This window comes from Rhipicephalus sanguineus, chromosome 11 (genome assembly GCF_013339695.2).
Source record: "Rhipicephalus sanguineus isolate Rsan-2018 chromosome 11, BIME_Rsan_1.4, whole genome shotgun sequence".
NCBI classification, from domain to species: Eukaryota; Metazoa; Arthropoda; class Arachnida; order Ixodida; family Ixodidae; genus Rhipicephalus; species Rhipicephalus sanguineus.
In genome coordinates this window covers 89,274,897-89,291,533 of record NC_051186.1, presented here as the reverse complement: position 1 = coordinate 89,291,533, position 16,637 = coordinate 89,274,897, and the positions used below count along the sequence as shown (strand labels likewise).

The window sequence follows — 16,637 nt, the reverse complement described above, 5'->3', positions numbered from 1 at the left end:
TGACGTCATAATACGGCATCAACTTATGTGAATTCATCCTTATGCGAAAAATTTTGGCAACCTGTGACGGCACGGTGTTGTAGGGTGATGTCAAATCATGATGGCATTTTGCATCACTCTTGTTGGCCTCGCCGCCGACGGTCGCTTTAATGATATTAATAATATTGTATGGAGGAAGAAGAACAATATGCCGTAGTGGGACGCGACCTCAGCCGGAAGAGCCGAGAGCGAGCTGTTGGCGCTAGCACTGTGATTCTTTTGTCGGTTGTCGCCGTCCGCTTTCAGCGTCCATAGGCCTCCCGCGCAAGTGCTATTTGCGTCCATAAACCACGTTCCAATGTCAATAATATTACCTATAACTGTTACGGTTTTATGTCCCAAAACCACCACATTATTATGAGAGACGCGGCAATGAAGGGCTCCGGAAATTATGGCCATCGGGTGTTCCTTAATCTGCACCTATATCTACGTACGCGGGCCTCAAGGATTTCGCCTCCATTGAAATGCCGCCGCGATGGTCGGGATTTTATCCCGCGACTTTTCGGGGCAGCAGTCGAGCGCCATAACCACTATACACCAGAGCACGCCTGTCTCGCACCCAGGCTGCTGGCGAGCCGAGCGGATACTCTCGCACCCAGACGCCGGGCTGACCGGGCTGCCGAGGCGCGCGCCGGCTGCACTAAGTAAACAGGGCAAGCTGCAGTTCTGAAGCTTTAAAGTGCAAAAAAGTACCCGTTCACGCCGCTTCAGCGTATAAGAGCTCGTCTGGGCACTACTGCGTCGTCTTTGGATGCCAAAACAAGCAGCGCAACAAGAGGATAATAGCGTTGTCTGCGACGATTATACGACGCGCCACGGAAATAGTGCCGGTGTGGTATTTTCAGCTTCGCCGCGAGTGGATAACTGTGATTCAAGCAAAAAAACTAGGAGCCGAGTGAAAATGCTCGAGTAAGTACACTAAATGCGTGTATTCTGCAGTGTGGTGCCCACCTATTTCGTTTTGCGAACCTAATTTGCGTGACACGCAGCTGGGTTGAAGGCAGGCGCGAGCTTTGTGTGGGGGTGCACTTCATACCTTCGAGCGTTTCCTTTGACGAAAATGTAGTGCAAGGTAGTGCTTTCAAGCACAAGAAATCAGCATGCTTTGCCACTTTCAACGTAGTATTAAGCTTTAGTGCTTTTGATGGCATCCACGCCTTCGAGATTTCGTCTTCGAAAGGTAATAAATGGCACGGTGCTCCTCAACAGCTGGCCAGAATTTCGTGCTTTCACTGCAGTGTTCGATGTCCCCAAATTTATTTGGACACGACGCATCCAGCTGCACATAATACATATATTGGCACGTAAGTAAAGAGTACTCGCGCCAGTGTCCTGTACGTCGCAGACGTAGCTAACCGGCTTAACTAATAGTAGCACAGTTTCGCTTGTAAAACACCATCGTTACAAGAATAAAATCGCGCAGATAGCTTCCAAAAGGGATCGATGAACGTCACTGCAGGTGATACTCTCTGATAGCACGCTTTTGTGAGCAAGACGCATTATTGTAAGAGCGCTCGTGAAACAAAAATTACGTTCCGCGAAACTACCCGTAAAGCGTACTCTAATTATTACGCGATGAATGCTGAAATGATGAGCTTTCACAAAACTTTGTGCACAACTTGTAATATGGGGCAACAAAACATCGTTTCACTCTTTCGCGAGCTGCACTGCGATTACGATTCACGCGTACTACAGCGAGAACGTTTTTTACAAATGTAACAGCGTACGTATCCGACGAGGTTGCTTCCGCAGCCCACTCAGCACGTACTGTATACATTGTGGACTTGCATGAGCAAGATGTTCTTGATGTTCCAATAAAATCAGCGAAAATGTCCAGGCCAGAAAAGACGCGAAACACGCTCTCCGACGGGCTGAGTTTCGGGAGTTTCACGTTTGCTCTGTGCGGCGTCTGCTAGCGTGGCAGCCCGCGCACGTTGTTTCCTCGCGTGTGCGATAGATGGCGCGACGCGCGATGCAAATATGGCGATGCGCATGGAATTCGCTGTGTTCTGGTCTATACCACCGTCGCATTACGGTCGCATTACGCGCTTGATGAACCATCTGAGGCATTCGCCTTACCAAGAAAGTCAAGTGGAAATACATTTGCTAATCAAGCGTCACCTATAGGTTTCCACTGATTTGGCGGAAGTAGAATTGCGCTCTACGTCTTGATTAATCGATGAAGAATCGATGACAACGTGGCATTAAAATTTATTTTCCAGGTCCAGATTTGCTTTCGAGGGAGAAGATCCTTTATATGAGCGAAACGTACGGTTGCGCAGTCGTATTGGTGAAGGAAACAAACTACGGTAGGTAATATTTACTTCTCCCACCATTGGCAAACGTAAATGGTAAAAGAATCGGACAGGAGATTTCAAACATTTAGCAATCGTTAAGAGAGAGTAAGAGGATAGACGAAAAAAACAGAGGAAGTTCATGCTCGAGATCACAATTGAAGAACACAATAACGATAGACGGACGATGCATTGAACGGATAACAAATAGTCTAATAAAATGTAAAAAAAGGGGCCTTACACTGTCTTCAGGGGCGTTATACTGTAGTCAGGACAAACATCCATGCCGTATGCAAGCGCCAAAATATGCACTCGCATAGATAGAAACGCAAAGTCCACATTAACATGGTTAATATTCCCAAAAGTAACGCACCATCTTATAGAATATCAAAGTTTTCTTAAACTTCGTGCCGTAGCATTCACAAAACGCTTCACGAAGGATAATCGTAAATATTAAGATAAAATGTTATTGCCTCCTTTCAGGTCGCCTACCTTACTATGACCTCCGAATTCGGGATCAATTTGTTCAAGAAGGTCCTCACGAGAAGTGTATACAGAAATTTCTGAAACACACACGTAGAGGGAAGGTTATTTACGGACCGATGTGCAACGACTATCCACACGTAATGGGAAACGTGCTAGAGTGAACTTTTGGTGTTGCGGACAGAAACAAATAAAAGAGAATGACTGGCGCGTTTGCAACAGGTGGGATATGTTTAAAGAAAAAAAAAATGAACTTCTTTCACGGAGAAATTTAGTTTTGTGTCAACATTATTGGGATCCATAAACATTAACAACACGAAGATGACTACCAGCATCCACTTCAACAATTTTAGGTTACAGTTTCGCCGCAAGAGCAAAGCTATGAATGTGAGGGTAAGAAATGGGGACGTTATATAAGGTAAGCCTTGGAGGTAATTTCTTCAGCGTGAAACCTGGCGTGACTCATCAAAACGCTGGAGCATACAAACGTGGCTGCCGGGAGGGAAGAGACATTCATGCTGTTTGTAGCTTTAGCGCAAGCAACCGTACAAGGAAAAAAGCACGTGGAAAGGTATGAAGTGTCTGCTGATCCCTATCACGATGAGGCGTACGCGACTGCGCCCGGCCGTTGTAGATACGCAATCCCTGTCTGAGCCACGCTGCCTCCCTAGGCGTGCGCAGGGTTCCCCTTCAAGGGGGGCGAAGGTTCGTCACAGCGCCCCCCTCCCAATTATGTCAATGTATGGCGCTGACATTGCGCCCCCCCCCCCCTGTGTCGCCCCCCCCCCGCCTCCCTATTATGTTAATATGTGGGGCTCACTTTGCGTCCCCCTCTTAGGTGAATAGGGGGAGCGCGCCCCCCCTGCTCCCCCTGTGCGCACGCCTATGGCTGCCCCCACTTCCCTTCGTGACACCCCATGACCCTTTCAAGTGACGAAAAAATCGCCATGCCTGAGTGGAACAATAGGCACAACGAAAGGTGGTGGAGAGGCCTTTCTAGAACTTGTTGTACACTTTGTTGGGGCAGCTACTACAAGTACACATGCAAGGTACCCACGACGCCATAACTCATCGTGATTATTATGAAATAGGGAAGCACCCACTATGCCATTATTCGTCATTCTGCTACACATCTGTTACATGCTACTCATCTGTAAGGCATTATGTGCACTTTGCTTGTGCTGTGGCTGTTGACGATGACGAATTATTGCTAAGCACTTTATTATGGGTTGAAAGCATTCAACGACCGACTGGTAGCGCAATTCACAATGTGTGACGCCTGGTTCTTATTTCACACTTCTACGACGCTATTTTACATATGTTAATGCGATTCCTTGCGCGACATAACGCCGGTACTTGGTATTTTTGCGAAGGAGTTTCAAGCACCAGAGTGGCTCTGTGGTAGAATACTCGACTGCCGCACAAAAGGCCTGTGTTCAAATGTCATCCGATCACAGATATTTTTCTCATCTCATTTTTTTTTCTTATTTCGCGCGATAGCGGCTATGGAAACCGGTGGCGAAGGCGGCGGACAACTACGGTACTGCTGTTGTTATCGCGTGATAGCTTTCGCTGCAAAACGCCGGTGCCTTTCCTCTCCACTCCAGCTGCGATCGTGGGCAGCCTTCGCACGCTCTCTCACGCACGTATAACGCACAATGCGCGGACTATTGTTACCGCCCTTGGATTCCATACGCAACCAGACCCCATGCTGTTTGTCCTGTGCTGTTTCGCCACTGTATCAAAGCCGCTGGCTTTGATATAGTGTTTTACGATGTACCCTTACAAGGGAGCGAGCGTTGGCCAGCGTGTGCAGTTATTGCTGTGTTTACTTATTGTGGTTCACAGCAGCGATGGTTCACAGCACGTGCCATCCATATATCATGCAATGGTGCGCGGACACTTCAAGACTGAGTTCCGCAAAATTCTTCCATGTTACGAAAAACAAGTTGAGCATGCAGTTAGCGCAGCGGTTTTCATTTGCGCCAGTTATATTGCGCACAGCCACGCATAGCTGCATTGCAGTGGGCAACAATTAGTGTTTTTAAATATGGCTAAATCGTGAAGAGCACGATGGTGCAGTGATGTCGTAGTTCCAAGAAGCAGCGAAAATAAAGCACTTGAGGCTCGTCCTTTATTATAGCGTCTCTGCCATGACCGCGTACTTGCAAGTGTATTTTGTGTTCTTCGCCTGTTTGTCACTCATCATCGTTTAAATACGCGTTTGTGAAACTCCAGGTATGAAAACTTGCACTGTACCGAGACGACGAAACTAATTTGCGTGATGCGATTGCGTAATTTGTATCGTCAATATTCATAGTTTTCATTTGCTTTCCGTCACGACGGAAACGTTTTCGGAGTTTTCGTGAAGGCCAAAACTGATGCGTTTGCCTAGGTAGAGGTTAACAAACACAGATACTGCCGTCTACGAAGTCTCGATCCGCAAACCTTCACCAAGTGTACCAGGTGTTCATTCTGCACCCAGTGTTTCTTTTCTCTGGGTGAAGACGATGTGTACTTACCGCTAAAGGACTCTTGTCAAGTTTATGTATTATCACTGTGATTACCTATGGGAAAACCGCTCAAAGGACCTTCATGTATAGGCATGAAACAGTTTTTTTTCTGGTGAGCCGTGAGCGTAGTAAGTGATAGTGTTTCATAGTGTTTATCACAATGACGTGCTCAGTGTGCCCGGCATTGCATCCTGCCTTCAGTGACATTATCTTTCGGCAAGACATTGTATTTGCGGGGAAGGAAAAGTCGTGTTGTCTTATTTCACCTGGCCGTTGAGTAACACGCTTTTATTCGATGTTATGTGCTGCTGCCTACCTACATATTTAAATTAATTTGATCGTTTTGTGATATGTCAGGTTTCTCTGTTTTGTTTTTTTCCTTTCTTATCTTGTGGTTGCTTGTTCATCACCTCTTGTGGGAATACATCTTGCCACGCCCGCGTCTTCTTTTATTTTGATGTATTCGGGTTTGACCAGCAGTGCGGTTATCAACGGTCGACGCTGACCGCACCGCAGTGTTCGAGAAGCTTCGGGAATGCAGTAGATCGTTTTGTTAAGATTGCACGCAGGACGCGAATAGTCTAGATTATTCCAGTGCTTGCGCGACAACCAGTGATAAGACTGGAATTTTCGATGCCTGATGTATAAAAGATGGCGCATCCCAGCCATGAGCAGTTGATCGACGGACGACGCTCTGTTCGCCGCTATCAGTGTACTGCTGTAGTTTGACTTTCAGTTTCCCGGCCACAAGTTCGACCAAATAAACAGTTTCATCTCAGACATGCTGTCTTCGTCGACGTCACGACCACGTGACATCTGGTGGAGGTGCTGCTTCATCATCCGGACGCCACCACGTGGTGCTGACCCAAGCCCAAGCCATGACGAGGACGACGACAAAGAAAACCCGGATCATCGAACAAGCCGCAGGCAGAAGGGACTGCAGCTAGAGCACGGGCTCCTTCCCAAAAAAGCCAGCCGCAGATCACAACATCGAACGCAGCAACGATGACCGACCCCGTGCAGCCTGCGCTGATCCTTTTTCGGCAGCCCAAGGAGCATCCCACCTTCCGCGGATTGTCGTTCGAAGACCCGCAAATCTGGCTTGAAATATACGACCGTGTCGCCGCCTTTAACAACTGGAGCAATGAAGACAAGCTGCGTCACGTCTACTTCTACCTCGAAGACGCGGCAAGAACCTGGTTTGAGAATCGGCAGTCCTCACTGCACACCTGGGATCTTTTCCGCAGCGCATTCCTGCACACGTTATCAAGCGTCGTCCGCAGGGAAAGGGCCGCTTCTGTGCTGGAGACCCGGGTGAAGCTGCCAAACGAAAACGTCACCATCTTCACGGAAGAGATGATTCGACTTTTCCGTCAGGCCGACGCTGCGATGGCTGAGACAAAAATTTCGCCTGCTCATGCGGGGTGTCACACAAGAACTTTTCGCGGGACTTGTCCGCAACCCGCCCACGACGGTCGCCGAATTCCTCACCGAGGCTACTACTATTGAAAAGACGCTGGACATGCGGACGAAACAGTACAACCGCTCGCCGCTGTCTGAAACCTATTCTGAAGTGCACTCACAAGCCACCGACGACTTGCGCGAATCCATCCGAGCGACCGTGCGGGAGGAGTTGCGCAAGCTGTTACCTTCGCCGCAGCTTCAAGTGGATTCGATCGCAGACATTGTCCGCCAGGAAACCCAACAGTCACTTGCTGTTCGTCAGCCGGCACCGCCGCAGCTTCAAGCAATGAGGTATGCTGCTGCAGCCCGACGCAACGCTCCCCCCCTCCTCGCCCGCGTCAAGACGCCGCGCCGCCCCAGCATTCCGCCGCCAGGCACCCCCGCCGCCACCACCGACGTCATACCGCCCGCCAACCGGCCAGCGATACACGCAGAGCAAGACCGACGTTTGGCGCACCCCCGACCATCGTCCACTCTGCAACCACTGCGGAAAAGCCGGCCACACCTACCGCCACTGCCAGTATCGACAGATGGGACTGCGCGGGTTCGCCATCGACGCGCCGCGTCCACAGCAAGGTGAACGACCACGTGACATCGCCGACTATCTGGCAGGAGCGCAGTAAATCCCCCGAGAACCTTCCCAATCGCCATAGCCAAGCCGCTACGCCTCTCCCCAACGCCGAAGATACACTGGTCCAACTCGGGGCCGGTCACCTAGCCCACATCCGGAAAACTAAGGGCAGCAACCCATGGAGGTGCCGTTGCTGTGCGACGAAATACCGAAGATCCTCCAGCGCCGACGACGATGCCACGACGAAACCTTCAGGACACGACGAGAGCCAGACAGAGCCCTGACGACGAAACATCGCGGGCCGAAGTACACCTGACGACGCAACGCGGAAGCAGCGGAACACACCGACGTAGCCGTGACCCGACGCCACGACCTAACTGCAACGCAAGACGACGAACTAACGACCTCGACGTTCTTATCGACGGCCACAGCGTGACAGCCCTCGTCGACACCGGAGCCGACTATTCTGTCATCAGTGGACCGTTCGCCACGAGGCTGATGAAAGTTAGGACAGCCTAGGAAGGCCCCGGAATCCGGACAGCTGGAGGTCACCTCGTAACGCCGGAGGGAATCTGCACAGCGAGACTCACTATTAACAACCGGATTTATCCCGCGAGCTTCATGGTGCTGCAGCGTTGCTCGAGAGATGTCATCCTTGGTATGGACTTCTTAGGCCTTCATGGTGCAGTGATCGACCTAAGGTCCAAGTCGATAACACTGTCCACGGAAAAGGCACTACCGCTGCACACTCCGCCAAGAAAGCACCCACTGAATGTGCTGGAAGAGCAGGTCACCATTTCGCCTCGCTCCAGCGTCATCATTTCCGTCCGCACTCAGAAATCAGCAGACCTGGAAGGCATCGTTGAAGGCGACCAGCACCACTTGATTAACCGCAAAATTTGCGTCGCAAGAGGAGTAGCCGAGCTGCGGGCAGGGAAAGCAACAGTTATGATCACGAATTTCACCAACGAATACAAGCACGTGAGCAAAGGCACGATGGTCGCCTACATCGAAGAAATCGTAGAAGCCAGAAATGATTTCGGCCTCACTGATTCTTCCGAGCCTACTCCGACGAATAAAGCTCCGCAACCAGCCTTCGACGTCAATCTCAGCCTTCCAAAGCACAAACAAGAACAGCTCAAAACCCTGCTCGTGCAATACAAACACTGCCTTTCATCGTCATCAAGAATTCGGCAGACTCCCGTGGCAAAACATCGCATCATAACGGAGGAAAGTGCCCGACCACTCCGTCAGAGCTCGTACAGTTTCGACCAGAGAACGCGAGGCCGTGAAGAAACAGGTCGACGAAATGCTACGCGACGACATAATCCAGCCGTCGAAGAGTCCGTGGGCATCCCCAGTGGTGCTAGTGAAGAAAAAGGATGGGACTCTACGTTTCTGCGTCGATTATCGTCGCCTCAACAAAGTCACGAAGAAAGACGTGCCTCCCCTTTTCGTCGATCACTTGTCGTCGATGGACCTCAAGACCGGTTACTGGCAAATTAAAGTCGACGAGAGGGACCGAGAAAAGACTGCCTTTATAACACCAGACCGCCTGTTCGAGTTCAAGGTCATCCCCTTGGGTATTTGTTCGGCACCTGCGACGTTTCAACGGGTTATGGATACAGTACTGGCCGGCTTCAAGTGGCAGAGGTGCCTTGTGTACTTGGACGATGTCGTTGTGTTTTCCTCAAACTTCGACGAACACCTTCGGCGCCTTGAAGCTGTACTTGAAGCAATCAAGACCTCCGGACTCACATTGTAGCCTGAAAAATGTCGCTTCGCGTACGAGGAGCTTTTCTTTCTTGGGTCACGTAATCAGCAAGGATGGTGTTCGCGTGGACTCACAGAAAACAGCTGCCATCGCTGCCTTCCCGCCGCACACCGACAAGAAGGCAGTACGCCATTTTCTCAGCTTATGCGCCTATTACAGACGTTTCGTCAAGGAATTTTTATGGATCGCCGAGCCACTGACGCAACTCACGAAGGCCGACGTCGAATTCAGGTGGGAAACGTCGCAAGTTCAAGCATTTCAAGAATTGAAACGACGCCTGCAGACGCCTCCAATACTTGCGCATTTGGACGAATACGCCGATACGGAAATCCACACCGACGCAAGCAGCGTAGGACTCGGAGCCGTCCTTCTACAGAAGACGGACGGATTGGAAAGAGCCATCAGTTATGCTAGCCGGTCGCTATCAAAGGCAGAAATCAACTATTCCACAACAGAAAAGGAGTGCCTGGCCATCATATGGGCTACATCGAAGTTTCGCCCCTACCTCTACGGCCGGTCATTCAAAGTTGTGAGCGACCACCACGCATTGTGTTGGCTAGCTAACCTGAAGGACCCTTCAGGTCGCCTCGTACGGTGGAGCTTACGACTTCAAGAATTCGACATAACCGTCGTTTACAAGTCCGGAAGAAAACACTCCGACGCTGACTGCCTGTCGCGCGCCCCCGTCGACCCACCGCTGCAGGACGACCAGGAGGATGCCTGCTTCTTGGGAATCATAAGTGCCGACCACTTCGCCGAACGACAGCAAGCGGACCCAGAACTCAGGGGCCTTGTGGAATACCTCGAGGGCAGGACCACCGTTGTTCCGAAGGTATTCACGCGGGGACTGACGTCGTTTTTCTTGCACAACGGTGTTCTCTTTAAGGACTTCTCGCTGCTTCAAGCTGATTCCCTTCTCGTGGTGCCCTCGACATTGCGACCAGAGGTCCTCCAGGCTCTGCACGACGACCCGACGTCTGGACACCTGGGTGTTTCTCGCACACTTGCAAGAATACAGGAAAAGTACTACTGGCCGCGCCTTGCCGCCGACGTCACTCGCTATGTAAAGACTTCCCGGGACTGTCAGCGACGCAAGACACCGCCGACTAGGCCAGCCGGACTTCTGTAGCCTATCGAGCCACCTCGACGGCCGTTCCAGCAAATCGGTATGGACTTACTGGGGCCGTTGCCGACGTCGAATACCGGAAACAAATGGATCGTCGTAGCTACCGACTACCTCACCCGCTACGCCGAAACAAGTGCCCTACCCAGAGGCAGTGCCGCCGAGGTAGCGAAGTTATTCGTTGAGAACATCGTCCTGCGTCATGGCGCCCCAGAGTTTCTCATCACCGGCAGAGGTACGGCGTTTACTGCTGACCAACTCAGGCAATACTGATATACAGCCAAATAAGCCACCGCCGGACCACAGCGTACCACCCACAGAACAATGGCCTCACCGAGCGGCTAAACAAGACCATCGCCGACATGTGTGGCTACTATAATTCATCTGCGACCCGCCGACGAGGTTAGAAAGAGGCTTAGGAGATCCATTCCGACTTGAGCAAATGGTGTACCACGGACGTCAGTAGGATGAAGCAGGCCTGCTGGTTTGACGGGTGGAACTTTCATGCGATGGCAATCAAGGCATGTCCGAACGTACTGTTAAACGGTCGCCGTCAATCTTGGCCAGTAGCACTTCTGCCTCACTCTTAGCAGCGTTCGCGTGTAACCAAAGTGGCCGGATGTTGGTACATTCGATCACGATACACACTTAATATAGCATAGCTGCGAGTTGTTCATTTTAACGCGACAGCGTTCAACAGCTCGTTTCGCAGAAATTGCGGTGCCGGCGTGGGTGCCAGCGTCGTTGGTTGGGAGCTAGAAATCGTCGTCTTGTCCGTGACCGAAAAAGAGAAAGAGGCCAATAAAATAATTAATAAAAAATCTTCGGTTCAAGTGAGAATCCAACCCAGGCCGTCTGCGTGGCAAGCAGGTGTGTGTTCTACCGCAGAGCCACCCTAATGCTTGAAACCGCTTAAAAAAAGCAATATGAATGTGATGTAGTGGAAGGAGTCTCCATAACTCATGTAATTTTGCGTGGCAGCAGCGTAGAATGGCGCCAAGCGTCAAAATATATAAATGGCGCAATGAGTGGGTGTTTTAAAGGTGTACCCGTTACAAAGCGCTCAGACATAGCTATTTATCATCAGCTGGAAAAGCATGAACAAAGTGAGTAGCTGCGTAGATTCACGTGTTGCCTTACGAACGCGTAGTGGGCCCTTCGCTTATTCGCAAAAGGAAGAATTATGGTGTAGTGGGCACTTAACAACTGTACTTGCACTAGGCATTCTAGGATAGTTTTAAACGGCTAATGTTACCCGCACAGTCGTTGATTTATTTACGGAGCGGTTGAGGCATGCCCCGAGAACTGAAGCGAGGCTAGCAATATAGAAGGCGATATTCACGGGGCCCAATTACGCTATCGCGTTCTACTCCTGAAGGCGACTCTCAAGCGTCCTCCAAGATTTTCTATTTTGATGTATACCAGGACGTAGAAAAGCAAAACGCAAAAAGAGAGCAACGCGCACGACGAGTACTTAAGTGTGTGTCCTTATTCCTATGCGTAGTTTGCTCATTTTGTTCCGTTGTATGTGAGAATAAAATAGTAGTTCTCATATCTATATACCTGGTGAATCGTGACGACCGAGTGAACGCTATTTAAACCCGCCCAGTGTTTTTCCTAAAAGGTCACCATTCACTTTAGACTGTTATTGTGCTGACGGATGCGATTTTTCGTTTGTTACCAGTTTCCCGCCTGTACGCTTTTTTTTTATTTCCCTCCCTCTCCCTTGAAACATTGCGCAGATGGCCACTTGCGTGAACGAGCGCCTGCGCGACCAAAATACTGGAAAGAGGACAACGAGCACATATATTCATGTTCACAGTAAAGAGTCGCAATGTAATTGTTTCTTTGAAGCAATTAACAACGTCATGAAGCGCAAAGACAGTAAGGCCCACGAACTGCAGAAGCCTTCCACATAAAATGCTCTTATATGTTTCCATTACACTGTCGTCATTGACTCGGCCCATTGTGTCATCTAGTGCTCTCTCCACTGAACCACTGTAATAAACTAGCTGCCCTTGAGAGATGTGGACTTTGAGCAGCATAGGTGTGCTCCGTTGAATACGTTCTTTTGCCGCTTGCAGATTTGAACCCGTGATTTAGGCGTGTTCGCCGCCTTGGAACTGTTACATTTACAGCTCCATACCTCCACACAGCAGTACAGGCTCACGCCCCTGCTACTCCATGTCATTAAACACCCGATTCCATTTCACCAATTTTGCATTATCAAAGATTACAAATTTCACGCTCCTTAGCTTGAGTTCATACCTTTGCATGAACAGAATTTGAGTGAGCAGACCACATTAATTAGAAGGCAACTAGCTGGAGTATTTCAGAAGCTGCTACACACGTAGCCGAACACACTGGTGCACTGGCCTAGTGGGTGCATCGCAATTGTACTTGCCGTAGGCGCGATAGGACAGTTCACAGTGATCAATTTCACGCGCACAGTAGTTCTTTCACTCGCGGCAATGTTTAATTAGAAGCAAAGCACGGCGCGCGAGTGTGAAATGTGAATGGTGTCCTATAAATTATCGCCTTTGGCTCTTATAGATGAAGCTTTATCGATCTCAAGTTCTCAAGCGAACGATTTTTATGCCAGGGTACATCAAGAAGTGAAACGCGCCACTTCTGTGACGAAGGTGACGTCAGTAAAAGGGCATGTTGTTATTACACTTAAAAATTGGATCAACATTTTGATCCAGTTGCGGTCGGGGGTAGTTCTGGTCGGACGTAACAGAGTGGTCACATTTCCTGCGCGCAGGGCGTGATCAGTTTCGATATCGGCCTTAAAATTGGATGATGAATATCTCTAATTACGTGCAACTTTCCTGATTTCTAAGAAGTGAGTATGCTCAACAATTTTCTAATATAGACTACTGCTGTCACGTCAATTAACGAGTTTTTCTTAGTGAGTCGCATCACTGTCATTTTAGCGGTAGCAAAGTGCTTCCGCCTTGACGTAGAGTTCGTGTGCGAAACCGACAGGAGCCTTATTCTAATAGGATTTCAGTAAAAATGTCTGTATTATCTAAAGAAAAAAAAGGTTTATGCGTTGTCGACATTTCTATCAGCGAAAATGACTCCCCGATTCTCGTTAATCCGGTGAAAGAAGGACTTCTAATATTGCGAGGCCGTCGTGTTGGTCATTCACAGTGTGACAAACGTGTGTTCAAAGGGGACAGCCTTCCATTGCAAGTCAGCTCACACGCACGGTAGCCCTTTGTGCCAAGACCACTTCAATGCCAGGACTGCTTTAAGATGGGACACGTTTGCGCTGTTTGTACAGACTCTACCGTGTGTTCGCGTTGCTTAGGGTAACACAGTACACTAAAAGTGATGTAAGTATTGAGACAAATGATCCGAGATGGTTAAACTCCAAGGGACGCTGCTGCATTGGTGCGTCGTCGGTGTCATGAGGGTCGTGGTAAAGTCCCTCATGAATGCCACTGCTATTCCCTAACTAAACGATTTGCCATGGGAATTTCCGCGGCCCCAAACCCCGAATTTCGCATATTGGACTGTTTTTTTTTTTTTTGTGAGAACCAGCACGCTATTATCTTTATTTGTGAGCCACGCTTTCACAATGCAATACGGTTATCTAGTTTAAGGAGCCTTGAAGTCTGCTACCTTCAACGAGCATAGTAAAGTCATCATTTAATCAGGTGCGAACTTACCTATATCGAGCATACAGTAACACCTGATTATAAACACCAGTACTTCCGCCTGATAGTAAAACCCAACGACTTCAGTTTCACGCTAGCAGGCGCAAATGTTTCACCCTCAAGCTCTTCTGACTCATCCACGCTAAGGACACATCTATCAACGACAACTGATCCATGGATTATTACCGGAGATTTCAACACTCACCACCCACTATGGGAAATGGGTGGATTGTCGCGAAAGACAGTTGCTCTCTTTTCACTCAGATAAGGAACTGCATTTTCGAGACGACAGCAGTCCTTCGTTTCTATGGGAATTTACATGTATCGGCTTCCTCAGCATAACGTTTCTGTCACGAGTTCTTAGCACCAAGGTGGAGGGGTGTTCGGATAATGGAACACATGGGAGTGACCACATTACTACTTCTTTAGAAATCAAGGCGTTGAGCAAGACAATCCAAAAACGTGATGCCACATTTCAGCATCCTTGCTTGACGAAGCATCACATTGTAGATTACCCTTAACTTGGTGTGTTGTGAAATATGTCCTTAAAGGGATACTGACATAGGAACATGTACATGCAAGAGCTATGCAGAGCCGTGCAGAGGTCACCAAACTGTTTTCTTGAGGATGCATGGTTTCGCGATGCAGGTGCCACAGCGCATGTATTGCGCCTCACTGATCTGCCTGGTCTCATCGCATGTAGGTGCCACAGTGCATGTATTGCGCCTCAACGATTAGCTTGGTCAATTCTTCTTACTTGTACCGAGAATAACTCTGCGACTAGTGGAATCAGTAGGTGCATTTCCTTCAGTCGAGTGTAAGAAACACAATGGTATGCTCTTTACTTCGTTTGATTTTTGTTCACAGAGCCTATCGTTCAGACGTACCCTACCAGTCAGGCTGACAAAGTTGGCATCGCATGCCGTTAGACTGTAAATGACACTTGTCATATACTTGCTAAATCTGCATTTTGTTTTCTTTATTAGCTTCTTTTCTGTGTGTCCTGGTCTCGCTTAACTCATTTGGTGTGTTGCCATTTTTTCTGCCATTTTCTTGAGGCGTATGGCAATGAATTGCTGCATGGCATAACTCCTTACTTCTCGTTCTCAGTATTTGACACGTGTGACCTATGTCACCATCTTCACGGAACAAGGCGCGTGATGGTTTTGTAACTGGAGGAACTGAGCTATCACTCTAATATTCTTCGCCCAATGCACAAGAAGATACCACCCGCACGCTTGCCCTTATCCCGTGTTGACGGAATGAAACGTCCCTAATTTTTTTTTAAAATCAAGTTATTACTGAAAGGAGCAGAGTTCATCCATAAATACGTGCAGTGACCAAACAACAGTTAGTTGGTATTCATTGCTCCACTTCAATGCTCGGTGTATGAGCGGGAATTATCGTATAGTTCGAACACATAGAAAACGACGCATGACGCTTCGGCGAAATGGACAAACACAGGCGCGTAGTCGCAGGCAGAAAAAAAAGCCGGCAGATCCCACGCATTGTGGGAATCGATGTAATGCGAAGCAGCCAGCAAAGAGCTGCATACATCGTCTTGTATGTCATTGAGGAAAATGCGTGTCATGGTTTTCATGTTAACTCCTATTATTTATGTTCGTCACACAGTAACGTCGCGCAATATCAACTTCGGGGTCGATCAAGCTAGAGAAACGGCCGCCAGCGCCCCATGAGCGTGGCACGCAAGTCATGCTGTACATGACATACGTGTCATGACTTTCATGTTAGCTCGTGTTATTTATGTTCCACACGGTCACGTCGCAAGATACCAATTTTGGTGTATATCAAGCTAGCGAAACGGCCGCCAGCACCCCATGAGCGTGGCACGTAAGTCATGCTGTACATGTCATGCATGTCATGATTTTCACGTTATGACTTGTCATTTATGTTCGTCATACAGTCATGTTACGCTATACCAATTTCGGGGTAGATCATGCTAGCGAAACGGCCGCCAGCGCCCCATGAGCGTGGCACGTAAGTCATGCTGTACGTGACATGCGTGTCATGATTTTCATGTTAACTCGTGTTTTTATGTTCGCCACACAGTCACGTCGCGCAATACCAATTTCGGGGTAGGTCAAGCTAGCGAAACCGCCGCCAGCGCTCCATGAGCGTGGCAGGTAAGTCATGCTGTACATGACATGCGTGTCATGATTTTCATGTTAACTCGAGTTTTTATGTTCGTCATACAGTCACGTCGCGCAATACCAATTTCGGGGTAGATCAAGCTAGCGAAACTGCCGCCAGCGCCCCATGAGCATGCCACGTAAGTCATGCTGTACATGACATGCGTGTCATGATTTTCATGTTAACTCGTGTTATTTATGTTCGTCACACAGTGACGTCGCAAGATACCAATTTTGGTGTATATCAAACTAGCGAAACGGCCGCCAGCGCACCATGAGCGTAGCATGTAAATCATGCTGTACATGACATGCGTGTCATGATTTTCATGTTATGACTTGTCATTTATGTTCATCATACAGTCATGTTACGCAATACCAATTTTGGTGCACATTCGATGAACCAAGCGACCAGGAGAGCACAAGGTCGTAGGCAGCTAGATAGATAGATAGATAGATAGATAGATAGATAGATAGATAGATAGATAGATAGATAGATAGATAGATAGATAGATAGATAGATAGATAGATAGATAGATAGATAGATAGATAGATAGATAGATA

At 48.7% G+C, this 16,637-nt stretch overlaps 1 protein-coding gene across 1 annotated transcript in view; it reads left to right on the top strand.

The window, feature by feature from the left end:
• LOC119374514 (uncharacterized) overlaps positions 1-16,637 on the top strand; it is a 165,201-nt gene that overhangs the window by 107,019 nt on the left and 41,545 nt on the right. The gene's annotated exons all lie outside the window — the stretch shown is intronic.